The 15,206-nt window shown below is 36.5% G+C and overlaps 1 protein-coding gene across 8 annotated transcripts in view; it reads left to right on the top strand.

Annotated features, from left to right (window-relative positions):
• The window catches only part of LOC105832542, a 43,881-nt gene that overhangs the window by 23,413 nt on the left and 5,262 nt on the right, over positions 1-15,206 (top strand). The gene's annotated exons all lie outside the window — the stretch shown is intronic.

The raw sequence follows: 15,206 nt of genomic DNA, 5'->3' as shown, positions 1-15,206 counted from the left end.
GATACGTCGATGTTTCTCGTAGAACGAACTGTGTCGCACGGATAAGGCAGGACGAGATAACGTGGAGAGAAGGATAAAAAACATCAAAGAGAGAAGAAGAGAGAGAGCTTGATGATACTACGTGCTTGAAGGCGTTCAAGACCTTGAAGTATCATTTAACTTTAGCTTATGGTCTCATGGAAGCAGTCAATGACCGGGAAATGATACAAATAATAGATTTCCTTATCTATTATTTATATCGATACCTTTTTTGAATTTTGTCAAACGCCTCTCGAAGTTACAATATTTTGCTTCCAATAAATTTACAATATTTTATTTGTTCTTTCGTTTCTTTGTTCGTTTTTTGACTAGTCCCGACGATCTTACAAATGTGCAAGAAATTTATTAAAAATGGAAGAAAATAGAGAAAGAAATATTATTAGAAAGAATTATTTTATGGATGTTGCGTGTTTTTTTTTACAAACTAAAGTAGTCAGGTTTGAAGCAAAAACGAAGGGAACCGAACAATACTCAATGACGAAGAATACTCATTCAAACACCCATTGTTTTCGCAACCTGAAAGAAGCCATAAATATGTGTTAACTTGTTGTGGTTGTACCATGGACTTTGACGTGACTGACCTAGCAATCGATGGGACACAAAGTTGAACAGCCACATAACCCACGGTGAATTGCGATATGCGTTTTTACAATGCATTGCGTTTGCATTCTTATTTCATTTAATGAAATCAACATTACACTCTTTCGTCGACCTTTACGACATTAGACGTATGGCTTACTTTTATTTAATTTTAGAAGATACGCTATCTGTTTTATTATAGGAATGACACAGGAATGAATATAGTATAATCTTGATTGCTTGATTAGCATGTATAACTCTTATTTGTTTACTCTATTAGACTTTTTATTTAGATTTTTATTTTATTACGTTAAAATCGCATTTTAATTAAGTCATTGACATATTTACATAAACTTTGGCTATATTTGAATTTAGCTCTACTAGCCTCTATTCTTTCTTGTTCATTTTTTTGTTGCGCTCTATTGAGACGACAAAGGGGTGGGGAGCATTTTAAATCGCAAGTCAAACTTTGAATAGTTTGCTTTAGATCTTAACTGAGTAAACTAATCAAACTGCCTCTATTTGGCTAATTATAATTAACTAACTGACTAATTAATCCTAGCACGACACACACTGGGCAAAAAAATTTTTGAAATCTATATTTTTTAAAAACAATTCTGAAGAAGACTTGTGAAGACTTTTCTCGTGAAATGGAGATTGAATCCAATTTGATTCCGATAAAAAGAAAAGTTACGATCGATTTTTGTGCAAAAAAAAAAACGTGAATCAAAAGTTGGTATCTATATCCCATATTTCTACTTAAATGTCAGGGCTTTTGAAACATATCTAAGATTCTGTGGAAGAGAGCCAGGGTTTTATAAATTAAATGAATATTTCGTGAAAATGGGTTGCTAAATTTACAGAGATTGCCGCTACGTGCTGTCCCCGTGACTCGAACACTTGAAACTCGTTCATGAAGATTCTTCGGTTCTTCAGAACGCTCGGGCAAAGTACCTACGTCGAAGTGCATTTACCAAGGGGAAAAATAAACGTGCCGCGTTTTGTCGCTGGTTAACATATTTGCGCTTGGATCTACGCCTCGATCTAAGCTGGCAGCCAGCTGCAATCTAGCGTGGCGAAGCGCGCTCGTGGTTCACCAACGCGCTCGAGAACGCGTCCTTGGAGCTCAGGGACATCTCGGGCGTGCAAGACCGGCCGCTCCTCCGCGCGAGTGTCCGCGAATTAGGTCGAGACGACGACGACGACGACGATGATGATGACGGCGACAACGACGCCCCAGAATGAGACTTGGGCTGCCTCTCCCTCTCTCTCTCTCTCTTGCAACCGATTCAACGTCCATAATAATAGCGTGACTTCGATCGCGCTCCGAGGTTTCCCTCTGGCGTTCCGCGCCGTCTCCGGCAGATAAACACGTTGACAAGTGTGACATAATTCTTTTCTCTTTTTTTTTTTTCATATACGACGCCTCATTGCGAAATGCAATAATGTCGATGTTACGGTCGCGTTCGTCACTTCGGGTCGAGTTTTCGCGAAGAATGAAGTTTGCAAGACAGGCAGACACGCGAGAAGTGGTGCACGACACGTAATCGTCCTGATAAGATGTCCGTTGATTGGGGAACGTCGTGGATTTTGTTTAAATCATTTTCGATTTATGATCCCGGCATACATTACTCAGAACCCTCCCCCCCCCCCTCTGCGAGGATATACACTTTATTTTATTTTAATTTATGCAAACTGCATCTAATACGCGCAGATTTGCCGTGACTAGTCAAACGGGGTCTCGACGGGGAACTGTTCCTTTCACCGAACTTTTCTAGCGACCTTGAACCGCCAACTTGGATGCACCATGGTTCGGACTTCTTGGAATTGACGAAAATTCTAAATTCAAGAGACAGATTTCATTTTAAGTGAATAGAAAGATCGAATAATGGTTTTCTTTACACTTCAGGTCTGGAATGTTCTCAATTGTTTCTTTATTCTAGACATGTAAAAAAGTTAACAAAAAACATGTGTATCACTATCACATACCTATCAAAAAATGAGCAATAAAAATACGACGAACGTAAAACTTCGGGGTAACAATTGACATTAGTGCAAAAAGAAATACCTCTGAACGGAAGAGCGACATTCCTCATTTTTTGTTTAACAATTTCGAATCCGAATAAAATTAACGGGAACTTATGTAACTTAATATAACGGGAATCGAAAGTTGCATTCTTCTAGATGCGCATTCATTCCCTATGCGTATCCCTTCCGTTCTTCCTCGTCGAAGGCGTCCCGAAGGTCCAAGTTGTGCGTCATCGTTCATGCGTAATGGCTATCCGCTTGTGCAACACGAAGGCGAAGCGCATATTTATATCGCGCTTGCGCCTCCTCGCAAGGATATGCATTCTTGTCCGCTTAACACGCGACCTTCCTCGAGGGCCGACGCTACTCGAAAGTCCGTCTCTTTCCTGATGATGAGACTCATTCTCTCGTCCCTGACTCTCTCTCATCTCGATTTTTCCTCGCGTTTCCCGCCGATTCACCTTCTCCCCGTGTCGAGACAGCGGAGGCGCGACAAGCGTAATTTCAGCCACTGATACACGTGGATACGCATAATTCTCCATAATAATCGCCATGTAACGCAACACCTACGGTCACCATATGGCGATCCCATTTGCGATACACAGTAGATTCTGGTGCCTTTAATATGTCTTGCAATGACCTTCTTGCTCAAGCAACTTTGAAAATCTACACTGAATATTTTTATTGATATCTTGTTTACATATACATTAGCGCTAAATATGCAAGTACAGATCAAGCAATGGTTACAAGTAAAAAATAAACTCAAAGTTATCGTGTTGTAATATAGAAATAAATACGATTAATAGAAGATAACAAGATTATATGAAAATTCTTCCAATGTACAAGGTAAAGTTTTTATGCAAGTTGAAACTTTTAAATTTTTATGTATGATAAAATAAAGTATATAAGAGAAAAATGTTAATGTATAATAAATATACACATAGCTACTACTGAAATAAATTAATCAAGTGATTAAAAAAAATTTTTAACTACTATATTATAAAGATACTTATTTTTCTTTTGTAAAGCTTTATGAAATAACTTTGTATTAATTTTCCAGGGATTCCAGGGATTAAAACAGTATTTTAAATGTTGATAAAATGTTCCGATAGAAACTTGAAAAAAAGACGAAAAAGAGAGAGGACAATTAAAAAGTTTCCTGAATTCCATGAAAATAGAAAACTCGAGTATTTCTCGGAATTTTGAAAATTTCGCTCTGTTCTTACAATGTGACAAGAAAAGCATTATTCTAATGACTGATTTTACTACTTGTAATTAAGGCTAATATGCTACTTGTAGCGTTTTATTAGGCGACTACATATGAGATATTAGACATTGTTAAGCAGGAATATTCATCAACTTTAATAGTAGTAATAACATTAATAGTAATGATAATAAATTTAATAGTAATACAAATACAATAATGCTCGTCGCTAAGCACATTTTTGCTCAAATCTTTTAGTTAATATTAAATCAATATTTTTAATAAACACACGGAGGTCTTTGTAATTTTTAAATCATAAACGGCTTAAAACATTTTTTCAGAACTAAATTTTTTAGAACAAATAGGTAATAAATATTCTTTAATTAATTTCGAGATTATACTTTGAGAAAATTCTAACTTTTTGAGATTTACAGAAATGTATCATAAAAATTGAAAAGCTGTGAAAATGTATGTTAATTTCTCGGGATACTTTTGTCCAATAGAAAAATTCAGAAAGGTAAATGTGCTTTAAGACTCTTACATCTTCTCCTTGTGCCTTTTTGTTATGCTTTACAGACTTTCCCATTCACCACTATCTAAAGTGCAATCAGTGAAAAATCAGTAAAGTCTGTGAAAATACATTGACTTATAACTTATTAGTGATGAAATAAATATACCAATCTTTCAGTGATAATACACTAATGAAGTCAAAATCACTATAAGACAGTGAATACATTAATTTTCAGAGTAGAGCGAGCGAGTCAGCGTTTCACAAATTAACTTGGGCCAAAAAGATTTAGTAGGTTCAATTACGAAAATGTGTAATATTAAGAATTGAAAAGCTATGAAGATTATGTTAATCTCCCGTTATTTTTATCTAACGGAAAAATCTAGTAATTGTAAAAGAATTAAGAATGTTTTTCTTATTGTTAAGAAGAGTTTGGAAGACTTGCTTCCTCACCTTTGTGAATGGAAAATGCAAAGAGGATTTTCATTTACTAGGGTGCGTAAGCAGCCTTTCTAGAGACGAAAGAAGTCAAACCAAGGACTTTTGCAGACCTAATAGGCAAATCTGCCATTATTATATCAATGACTGCATTCAGCGGAAGAAACAACTCAGTGAGCGTCCAGTGATTCTTTAATACGATTGATTCTTGCCTTTAATTCTTTACTACAATAGAAACCAATTATAATGGAAACAAAAAAACACTAAACGCACCCTGAGCTTTTTCTGCCGAATGCAACTCATAAATGCGTTATTACCTTTTATATTTCTAAAATATCCATGGAATTTGAAAAGTGCAAAGCTAAAAAGCAAAGTTAAAAAGCTTTAAGATTAATTTTCGACATAATAAAAAATAATAATAATAATCTAAAAGTAATAAATGACGAGTTTCGTGAAAATTGGGAAAATCATAAGAGCACCTTGAAAGTAGAGGTGCTCTCGCAAAGAAAGCCAAGGACCTCGTTCTCTAAGATGTCGGTCCAAGAGTTGGAGAGGCGCGCGAGGCCAAGAAGCGAACAAGCAGCTGAAAGCCAAAGGAGGCGAGGAGGCGCCGCTCGCCCTCGTCGTCGGCGGTGGGCCGCAAGCAGCCCACCACCGGGGAGGAGAAGCACCGGCTCGGCGACGAGGCGACGACGCTCGGCGACGCGCTCGCCGTGACGCGGCAAGTACACCGGCCAATCGCGCGCGTAGTATTATAGTTAGGAGGTGAACGGCGCGGATAGAAGAGAGTGAGAGCGGCGCGCCGCCGCCGCCGCCTCTGCCGCCGTCGTGGCCGAGGAGAGGAGGAGGTAGGTAGGTGGCCCGCGCTGCGCTCGGTCGTGGAACTCTCGACCCCGATACCGCGCCGTGGTCGATGCACGGTTCGCGCGTTGCGTCTTCCTCTTCGTCGTAGCCTTGAGCGGGAAAGAGACGGACGCCGAGCGCCGAGCGCTCCGCGAGGAGGACGTCAATCGAGTGGAACGCCGTCGGCCAGGACGCCGGCGAGTCACCCTTGGCGAATATCGAGGGGCGTCTATCCCGTTTCTTCCGAAGAGAAACCATCTCTTCTCGCGCCGAGGAGGATCGAAGTTGTGTAACGTCTCGCGCGCGACCTTTCGTGACCTCCCTCACCTCCCGGCTACCTACCTGACGGTGAGGAACGTTGGAGGACGGTATTGGAGGGAGTCCCCGAGAGTACCGAGCGACCGACCGACATCAGTCTGCATCCGTCGGAGAGCGTGGGCGGGCGGAGGAGGGCGAGGGAAAGGAAGACCGGAGCGGTGAAAAGTGCAAGTGGAGAGTGGAGCGTGTTGCCAGGCTACTGGCGGCGAGTGCGTGCGTGCGTGCCTGCCTGCATTCTTGCATTCCTCGTCGTCGCGGATCTTCCGTTCGCTCTCGTTCGGCTTCTATCTCGTGCTGTGCTCGTGCTTGCGGATTACGGGAGTGCGATCTGCGTGCGCTTCAATTTAAGAGATAGAAAGAGAAAGAGAAAGCCAGGCCTCGTCGCGAATCGGATCGCGTTGTACGGATTGCATGTGCGATCACGCGGACGGATCGTTTCGGCCTACTTATAACGGCCGCGAGTTAACTTTACGCTTCCCGAGTGCGGCGGTGCGGCTTCATCGGCGACGGTCTAATAATAATGGTGCACGACCGCGCGGCGCGAGAACGATGCCCCCGAAACGTCGTGGGAACGTTTTAATGAAGATATAAATTACATTCGATGCACGACACGTACGTATATTTACATGTTATACGTATACGGATTGCGAGTGGATTGCGGAGGAAGTTCGAGGCCGCGATCGAAGTGACTGGGACTCTTTGCGAAGGGACTCGTAGAGAATCGCGAAACGCACGCGTATCCTTCCGATGGACTACCCGATATATTTATTTGCCACGCATCGACTTGCCGGAGGTTGAAGAAACAGCGCGACGCTGGAGCGTATTACCTTATTTCCTCGCTGGGTTTGCAGCCTGCGGAGGTCTCTCGTTCGACCGGTGAGCGCGAGTTAGAAAATAGCACGAATTCAAGTATCTAGTTTAAGCCCGCTCGCGGAGAGTTTCTCGCGCGGCGCGAGAAATTCACAAAAATTCGCGATCGATGGATTACAAATGATGAAGTATTTTCCTCACCGTCCGTTCACGTCCTGTATTTTCCCCGTTTCGCGTGCTTTCGTGCAGGATTCCAAGAAAGTGCCGCCTATACCGGACGACCGCGCTTTCTCTCGTCTCGCTTTCGCTATCGCTACACCGCGGAAAGGTAGGAAAAATTAATATTTGCTCGCGCAAAAGAGAGAGAGAGAGAGAGAGAGAGAGAGAGAGAGAGAGAGAGACGACGGACGCGACCGGTTGTGAAAGGTGGAGTACGACGGTGAAATACAGGTATTGTTTTAAAACCGGAGGTCGTCAACCGCGTGGACTCACGCGGCGATACGCGCGCGATACGCTCCTCCGTGCGATCGTAGAGGCGGCGGATGATGATTTGTGCGCGTGCAAGCGCACGTATATATACGCGCGACGCATCTTGCGCGCGCGTCGGTCACGACCGATATTTGTGACCGTCGAATCGAAGTGCGCCTTAATCGATCCACCGCCCCTTATCGCATTTCGCAACGTTCCATCCGTTTCAATAATCGACGTACGAAACGGTCGCGCGCGAGATGCTTTTTATCTGAAAATGAAATTTTCCGATCGAGATAAAGAGTAACAGTTTACGGAGCGTAAAATTCGCTGTCTTTGCGCATTCGCGAAACTTTGATCTTTTAGAAGGCTCTGGCGCTATGCAGATCGTGGTGGGAACGTTCGAGGTGTTATCGAGTTTCTGCGGGTTGCACTTGAAGGGCAGCCTATATTTCCGAACGAGCGGCGGAAGAGTTACCAAGGATCCTCTTGCGAATTTACCTACCTGAAAAAAAAAAAAACCTCAAAGGAGGAGGAGGAACGTATGCGGGCATTCTTCCGCTCTTTTTTTTTCTTTTATTTATCGTGTTTCCTGCGTATTCCTTCTCCCTGTTCTTCTTCGACGCGTTAACGTCACTTCGTTCGTTCTTCGTCCGAAGATATCGGTATCGTTGTACTTTGACATCACTTCTCCGCATTGCATTTACAAGGCAATTTATGTATCGCGGCATATTTTATGAAACATTAAATGCACTATCCGAATAAACGGCGTCCGATTATGCACACGCCTGTGAATTAATTACATCGTGCGTAAAAGCGAGTTTCGCGCTGACCACCTGTTAACCGTGGGTACACTGAGAAAAAATTGTAGTTCAACTAAATTTTTCAACGTGATTAAATTTTTTTCAGTTAAAGGATTTATGTATTTAACTTAAATACGTAAAATATTTAAACTTCAAGTATTTATATATTGAGCTGAATTACATAAATATTTAAACTGAACGAATTTAATCAAGTTGAAAAGTTTTGTTAAATTGATTACTTTTTTCTCAGTAAACGTGTAACGAAAGAGATATCTTTTCAGGTACTCTTTTGACAATATAGTAAATGATATTTAATCTGATATTGATACATCTGAGTGTTAATAATAAATTAGAACTAGTTCTTTGTCCAGGAAAGTGTTCTTTAATTGGTGGGAAAAACCGGACTTTTTTCCTCTTTGATTTTTGTTTATGTAGGATTATGCCGGATTCTATTTTTTTTTTTTTAAGATAGTCACTTTTATTGTAATCTTTACGTCTAAAGCATTGTTAAATGAGAATAGTGTTCTTAGCTTTGTTCTTGTGAATTTTGAAAACATCGAAACTTTCTTTTTGACTTTTCTCTTTGTATAGTATTTTTCTAAGTTTTTTTTTAATAATCACCTTTATTGTTAATGATTTTACGATTTCTTTTATTGAAACATTTGAACATTAAGATTTCTAATACGTAATTTATTTATAAAAGTCTATTCTCTGTGCTATTGTCACAGTATTTTTCCATATTAAAAAAAAACTTTAATTTCTTCTCCGATTTTATTTTATTAAAATTAAAAACATTAAGCGAAAATAACCGGCACCAACAAGGCATGTCTATGCACAATTTGTTTTTATCATTAATGACAGTAACCTTTCGATATATTTTCCTTTGTTGTTTTTTTCCACACAGTTGAAATTTGTTGTAATTATTTTACAGCTGTAATTATTTTAATTTTTAATGATATTTAACGCGTTTATTTAACCACAGGTTTATTTTGCAACAATTATTCTAACCAGCAGAAATGAGTAACTATTTCGAGAGACATAACGGTTAATAATGTGGAAAGGTCTATCCTAAAAACAGACGTTATTATCTAATCGCTAATAAGACAACGTTCACCAACGCGAAGGAACAGCCTCGCGCTCTTTTCAGAATTGGTACCGCGAAATCTATATATCCGCATTTATAAAGCGCAGTGAACGCGAGCGGGGGCAACGAACTCTGCTTCGCTATCTTTCTCTCTCTCTCTCTCTCTTTCCCTCCCTCTCTCTCTGGCTCTCCCTTCCTCTTTTCAACATTGTTTCACCTCTTTCCCGCCGACTGTCATCATCCCATCCCTTCTCTCGATCTTCTCCTCTTTTTCACTGCCTCTCCCCCCCCCCCCTCTCTCTCTCTCTCTCTCTCTCTCTCTCTCTCTTTCCACGTATCAAGCGCGATCTGGTCTTTCGCGCGCGAGCTAAGGTCCATTTTTCACGTGCCACTTATCGTTCGTGTTAAAGATGTCAATATGTATACATTAAGAAAGGAAAAAACCAGAAAAAACTATAAATACATTTATATTTGATTTTTTTCGAACAAAATATTGTGTAATTAATGTATTTCTAATAAAAGAAAAGGAAGTTTATAAAAAGTCTTTATTTTAACAATACTCCATGTAAGATGCATGTTTTCTATTTATTGAAATAAAAAAAAAGGAATACTTTTTTATAACAACATAAAACATTGCGTATAAAACTTAGTACATTCTAATGGAATAAATAATCCATTTTGAATTAATTAGATTTTTAAAAGAATTATGTAAACCGCGGATTTGCTTATGTGTGATTTTCTGAACGGTAGAAGTTTGTGGAGTTTTCTTAGATACTCATCCAGTTACTATCTAATAATATCACTGTATTCTTATTAGTTGTAACAATGCATAGGAAATGAACAAAAACTTGACAGAATTTTAATTCAATAATTGAAGCAGTTTCTGGTAGAAATAAACATTAGGCACTAGTTCAGTTATTGTCTAGTATATAATAAACAGATTTTCAAGATTGCTTATATATTAATCAATTGATAGTTTATTTATTATTCTGTTTTTGTGCAGTAAACAGGATTCAGATTTTATGCACAGTAATTGTAAGCAAGTTATATCTTGGAAAATCTTAAGTAGTTTTACTTCTCAGCTATATATACTAGACAGAAGTAATATATCGATCTAATAACTGCTTAAAAGATATATAAAGTTTTTATTATAGGAGTTTTTTTTCAATACAGCTAATATAGTTGAGTCTTTGTAACTGAATCTTTTGTTTTTTCTTTTTCTCGCGATGCGTAATTATGTATTTATTTTTTAAAGCCAAAAATATAGCATAATGCACCTATAAATAAGAAATGCATTTGCTTTCGATCACATGCATCTGCTTCCGACAATAAGTAATCCGATAATGACAACTAATCTATTATATCACAGACATGTTAATCGATTTTATTTTAAAATATTTAGTTTATGAGTAGTGAAAAATATTTTATTTACACATTGTTACTTAATGTTTTTGAATGTAATAAAAAACATTAGATATTAATAAACTTATTTAATTCATATCACCATTCGCGTTTGAAATGTCGACGCGACGTTGCGAGTACATCATCGTCGCGCCGATATCGTATTCTACGTCAGTGATGTATTCGCGTTAACGTAGCATGACGAGTCATGCTTAGTACTTGGAACACCAAGAATGTTCAATGCGCCCGATAATTTCACAATATTAATTCAGCAATGTCAAATAACTTTCACTTTTATTCATTATAAAAAAGATCTGTAATAGCAAACTTGTAATAAGCCTTGTGAATTTGAATCCACAAAAGTGTTGACGTCTGTTTCAAGGTGTGGAAGGCGAATTAATAACAATTTCCTTTGCAAAAGAATGATAAATCGAGGGGGAAGCAGGACTGCATTCTGTGTACATGCGTGCACTTAGCTATATATAAACTGATTTGTCAGATGCTAACTTTACACATTTGTCAAATACTATGGCGATTAGCTGCGTTTGCTTTGACGCTCACAGCTCGTCGTTTTATTCTTATTGTTTGCAAAATACTCAAAGACAAATGATGTTTCTAAGCGCTGTGAACCAAAGCGAACGCAGTCATTATTAGCAGAGAACTTTAATTTCATATGAACAATTAGAAATTATAATCATAGTTCGAGCTTATATTTAATATTGCTTTGAATACTATTTCGAAAGTTACAGTCATCTTACAGTGAATGGAATCTTAAGGCCAGAGTTGGAGATTTTTGCGTAAAATATAATTAATCTACATTACGTGCATCTTATATTCCATTATGCTATGTAAACTGTGTGTCAACCATGTATTTTACATATGATTTATGTAAATAATAATTATAAATTATAGAAGATTCAGATTTTATCAGAAACAGTGAAAATTATATTTTTTTATTTTTAATATATTTTTATTTTTTCAATAATCAGATATATTTATTAATAATTTTATAACTTAATTATTTATTCTTATATTAAGTTATCCAATTTATAAAAATTCACATTGCTATTGTCTGCATTAATGTCTTCGTATTCTACATTAGAAAAAGATTCATGTAAACATAACATAAACCATACATAAATAATCTATGTAGACATAATCTTGAAATTTACGACACAACCCTTAAGGCTACACTTAACACGATTTTTTATAAAAAAAAAGATTACTCTATGAATACTGTATGTGCAGTTTATACAATGCATAAGTTAAGATTAGGCTTGCAAATCAGGTATTAACTATTGAGTAACTTAAGAGAAGAAAAAGACAGATTGCCAGCACATCGCTTTATTATTTTGTTAAATGATGAAATAAATTAGTAAAAATGAGGACGTTGTGACTTTTTACATGTACAAAACATTGTTGTATAATTAAAATTCATCATATTGAACGAATCATTGATACATGTTACGCGACTTGCTATCTATAATTTATTCTTTCTATTGAACCAGAACAATATTTCAAATAGCTCATGGTCATATCGACTTTAAGAAAACATGATATAAATAATATCACAAAAAACTTATGAAATATATTTTGAAATGTATTTTGTATTAAGAAAAACGGACTTTCCTTGAATTTTATCGTAATATTCTGTTCAAACAGTCGAAAAAAATATTTATTTCTTGTTATTTATTAATTGTCATTATTTTCCTCAATCTTTTCTGCGTATGTATAACCAATACAAAATTAGATTGAATTTTGTTGTACAAATTAATTTTGTTTAATTTTATCAATATTTGAATAGATTAAGTTAAATGTAAAAGAATTGAGAATTCTTTTATTTAGAGAATTTTTTTAATTTTATTAATAATTTAATTTAATTATTATTGAATAAGTGTTAAATTGAATAAGAGAATTAGCTAGTGACGTTGTAAAAAAAGATACTCTTTTTTTTACATTTTATCATAGAATATGTATTAATTTCGGAGGATACGAGACATCTCGTGCCTAACAAGAAAGAAGAAAGATACATTTTGAAGAATTTTCATAAATTTGATACTGATTATCACTTAAGGAAGCGACCCTGGACATCGGATCTTCCGAAAGGTTCCCGTGCTCTTTCATCGCTAAACTTCCGTAGAATTGTGGTCGATCGTGTCGTAGATAGGGGGACCACTCCCAGTTACTCCCTTCCTTTTCCCCATACGCGAAGCTTGTCTACGGCGAAATTAGATGAAATTCACGTTTCGTCCGTAAGATGCTTACGGGCGTTAATTAATCGGGACGCTGACGGTGCGCCGATTAAGTCGCGCGGTGGTCTAATAATAGCAGCGGCTGGGCTAATCAGGTCGTGATACGAAGATTTTATTTACGCCGCGATATACGTGTGAAGACGTATACGTATATACATGCCGAGTTAATAAGCGCGATATGTATTACGAGGGAACGATAACGCGCTCGTGGCGTTTCACCACTATGTCGTCCTCGAGACCCCCGGCGCGGACGACTATTTTTCTAGGCAAGGTCGACCGGGGCTCTCCTTTACTAGCTGCGGTGTAAATGTTTATTGGTTTATCAATGCCATCGTCTGTCTCTCGCGGACAGTTGTTTGGAGGATTCGACCTTCTGCACTCACAGAGAAAAATTCACAATCATGGCATGGTCGTGATGATACAAGCTAAAGTTTTAATTGCATTAACTATAAAATAGTTTGTATCAGTACGGCAACATTATTTGTGCAACTATTAAGTGAAATAACACAGCTATAATTATATAGTTATGTCGTATCCTCCCAGATTACGTGCGATTGAAATAACTAGAAATGAAGGAATTATGGTGCAGCATCGTAAATGCTAGAAATAAAAACGAAGAAATTGAATTTGAATTTTGATCCAATTTTTCTGTTTTCATCTATACATTTGTATTAATATTTCTCTATAGGTCTTTACTATAAATGATTAATGTTACAATTTAATGTTATAATTTATTGTTTTTATTACAATATATAGTTGGGGTGCTGTCTGTTCATAATAAATAGCACCGGGCTTCTCTTGAACAAGAGAGCAAGATATTTTGGTAATATAGAAAGAAATTGTAAATAGCTAAAAGAGACAACACTAAAAATAAGGAGAATATGAATAATCTTATCATCATAATTATCGATGTGTTTATCGGTTTATCATCGTTTTATTTCTCATGAATTTTGGTAAGATTCGAATTTTTTAAGAATTCCCTCAAACAAAACAAGAGCAAAACATTTCGGGAATACAAAAAATCTTAATGGAATCTCTTAATTATGAGCTATCGTATCGCGTACAGAGTGAGAGAGAGGGAGGGAGAGAGAGGGAAGTGCACCTCAATTAAGGCTACGTTCTGGTATTCATTGCTAATGCTGAAAATCTATAGCGCATAACATATTATAAATTTTCAATACTAATAATGAATATCGAAAGCAACCTAAATAATCAAGCTCTAAAAAAACATGGACTATAGATTTGATCGACGGATATACAATAACCGATTATTACTCAATTCACTTGAATTTAGTGATAATCAAGATAATGCGCGATATACAACAATACCTACTGTACTAGGCTTGTCTATTAGTTGGTTGTCATGGTGGTTATCGAGAGGATAATTGGTTGCGATCGGTACCTGATTTTCAGTGATGTCTCGGTGGTTACCAGTAATCGGCGATATAAAAATTTTTTTAACACTAAAAGTAAATGCCATTTAATATAAAATTTTTAATGATTTATTATATGTATATATAATTAATTGAAATAATTTAAATAGATAACACAAAATAAAAAAATGTGCTTTCAATATAAAACCCATAAATCATTATTACGCTTACTACGATTGTGAAAATTTTATTGTGTTATACATATAAAATAAGATATAAAACGTTAAGTAGATGACGTGTTAATTAGAGCAAGTGAAAGTAAAATTTATCATTTTCTTAAATCTACCAAAAAATATTTACAAAAAATATTGTTTAATCTATCTTGCTTTGCAAGTGTATTACGTATTGCTGTCTCAAAAATTGTGTGTTAAGAAAGCCGGAGAAAGCAACTTTCTAAATTATTACTGGCTAAACACATTTTATGAAAAATGCCTAATGATACTTTTAATATTATATGTTAATTTTTTTTCTTTTTTTTTGTATTTTCTATATTATATACATATAGTCACATTTCTATATTCTATATTATATACATATAGTCTATTGATATTTATAATAAATTTTATGCGATTCTCTAAATATCTGTTTGTGTATTTTCTTGTTAAGAACAGTCATCCAATTAATTTAAAAGTTTTTTAAACTCTCAAGTTTTTCAAAGATTTCAAAGACGTTTACTTTGAATGGTTATTTCTTAATTTATGACAGAATTCTATTTATATTTTATAGCGATTTATATTTTCAGTACGATTGTGTGCAGAGAGCAATATTACAGCATTATTAGTAACACAAACATAAAATACATATTGAGCCCACTTTAGGCGATCTAATTACGTTAAATTTCAAGATAGGTTTCATGATTGTGTATGTCGCGTGTTTAAATGTATGTTTTACATGTGTATATATTTTGATTGTCAAATGTTCTTTGGTATCATTGAGAGCTTTTCAGCAAGAGACACAAATACAGCAGTAATTTTGTCTTTATCTCTCACTGAATATCA

This window comes from Monomorium pharaonis, chromosome 5 (assembly GCF_013373865.1).
Source record: "Monomorium pharaonis isolate MP-MQ-018 chromosome 5, ASM1337386v2, whole genome shotgun sequence".
Taxonomy (NCBI): Eukaryota; Metazoa; Arthropoda; class Insecta; order Hymenoptera; family Formicidae; genus Monomorium; species Monomorium pharaonis.
The sequence above is the reverse complement of the archived record's forward strand: the minus strand, read 5'-3'. Positions and strand labels throughout refer to the sequence as shown.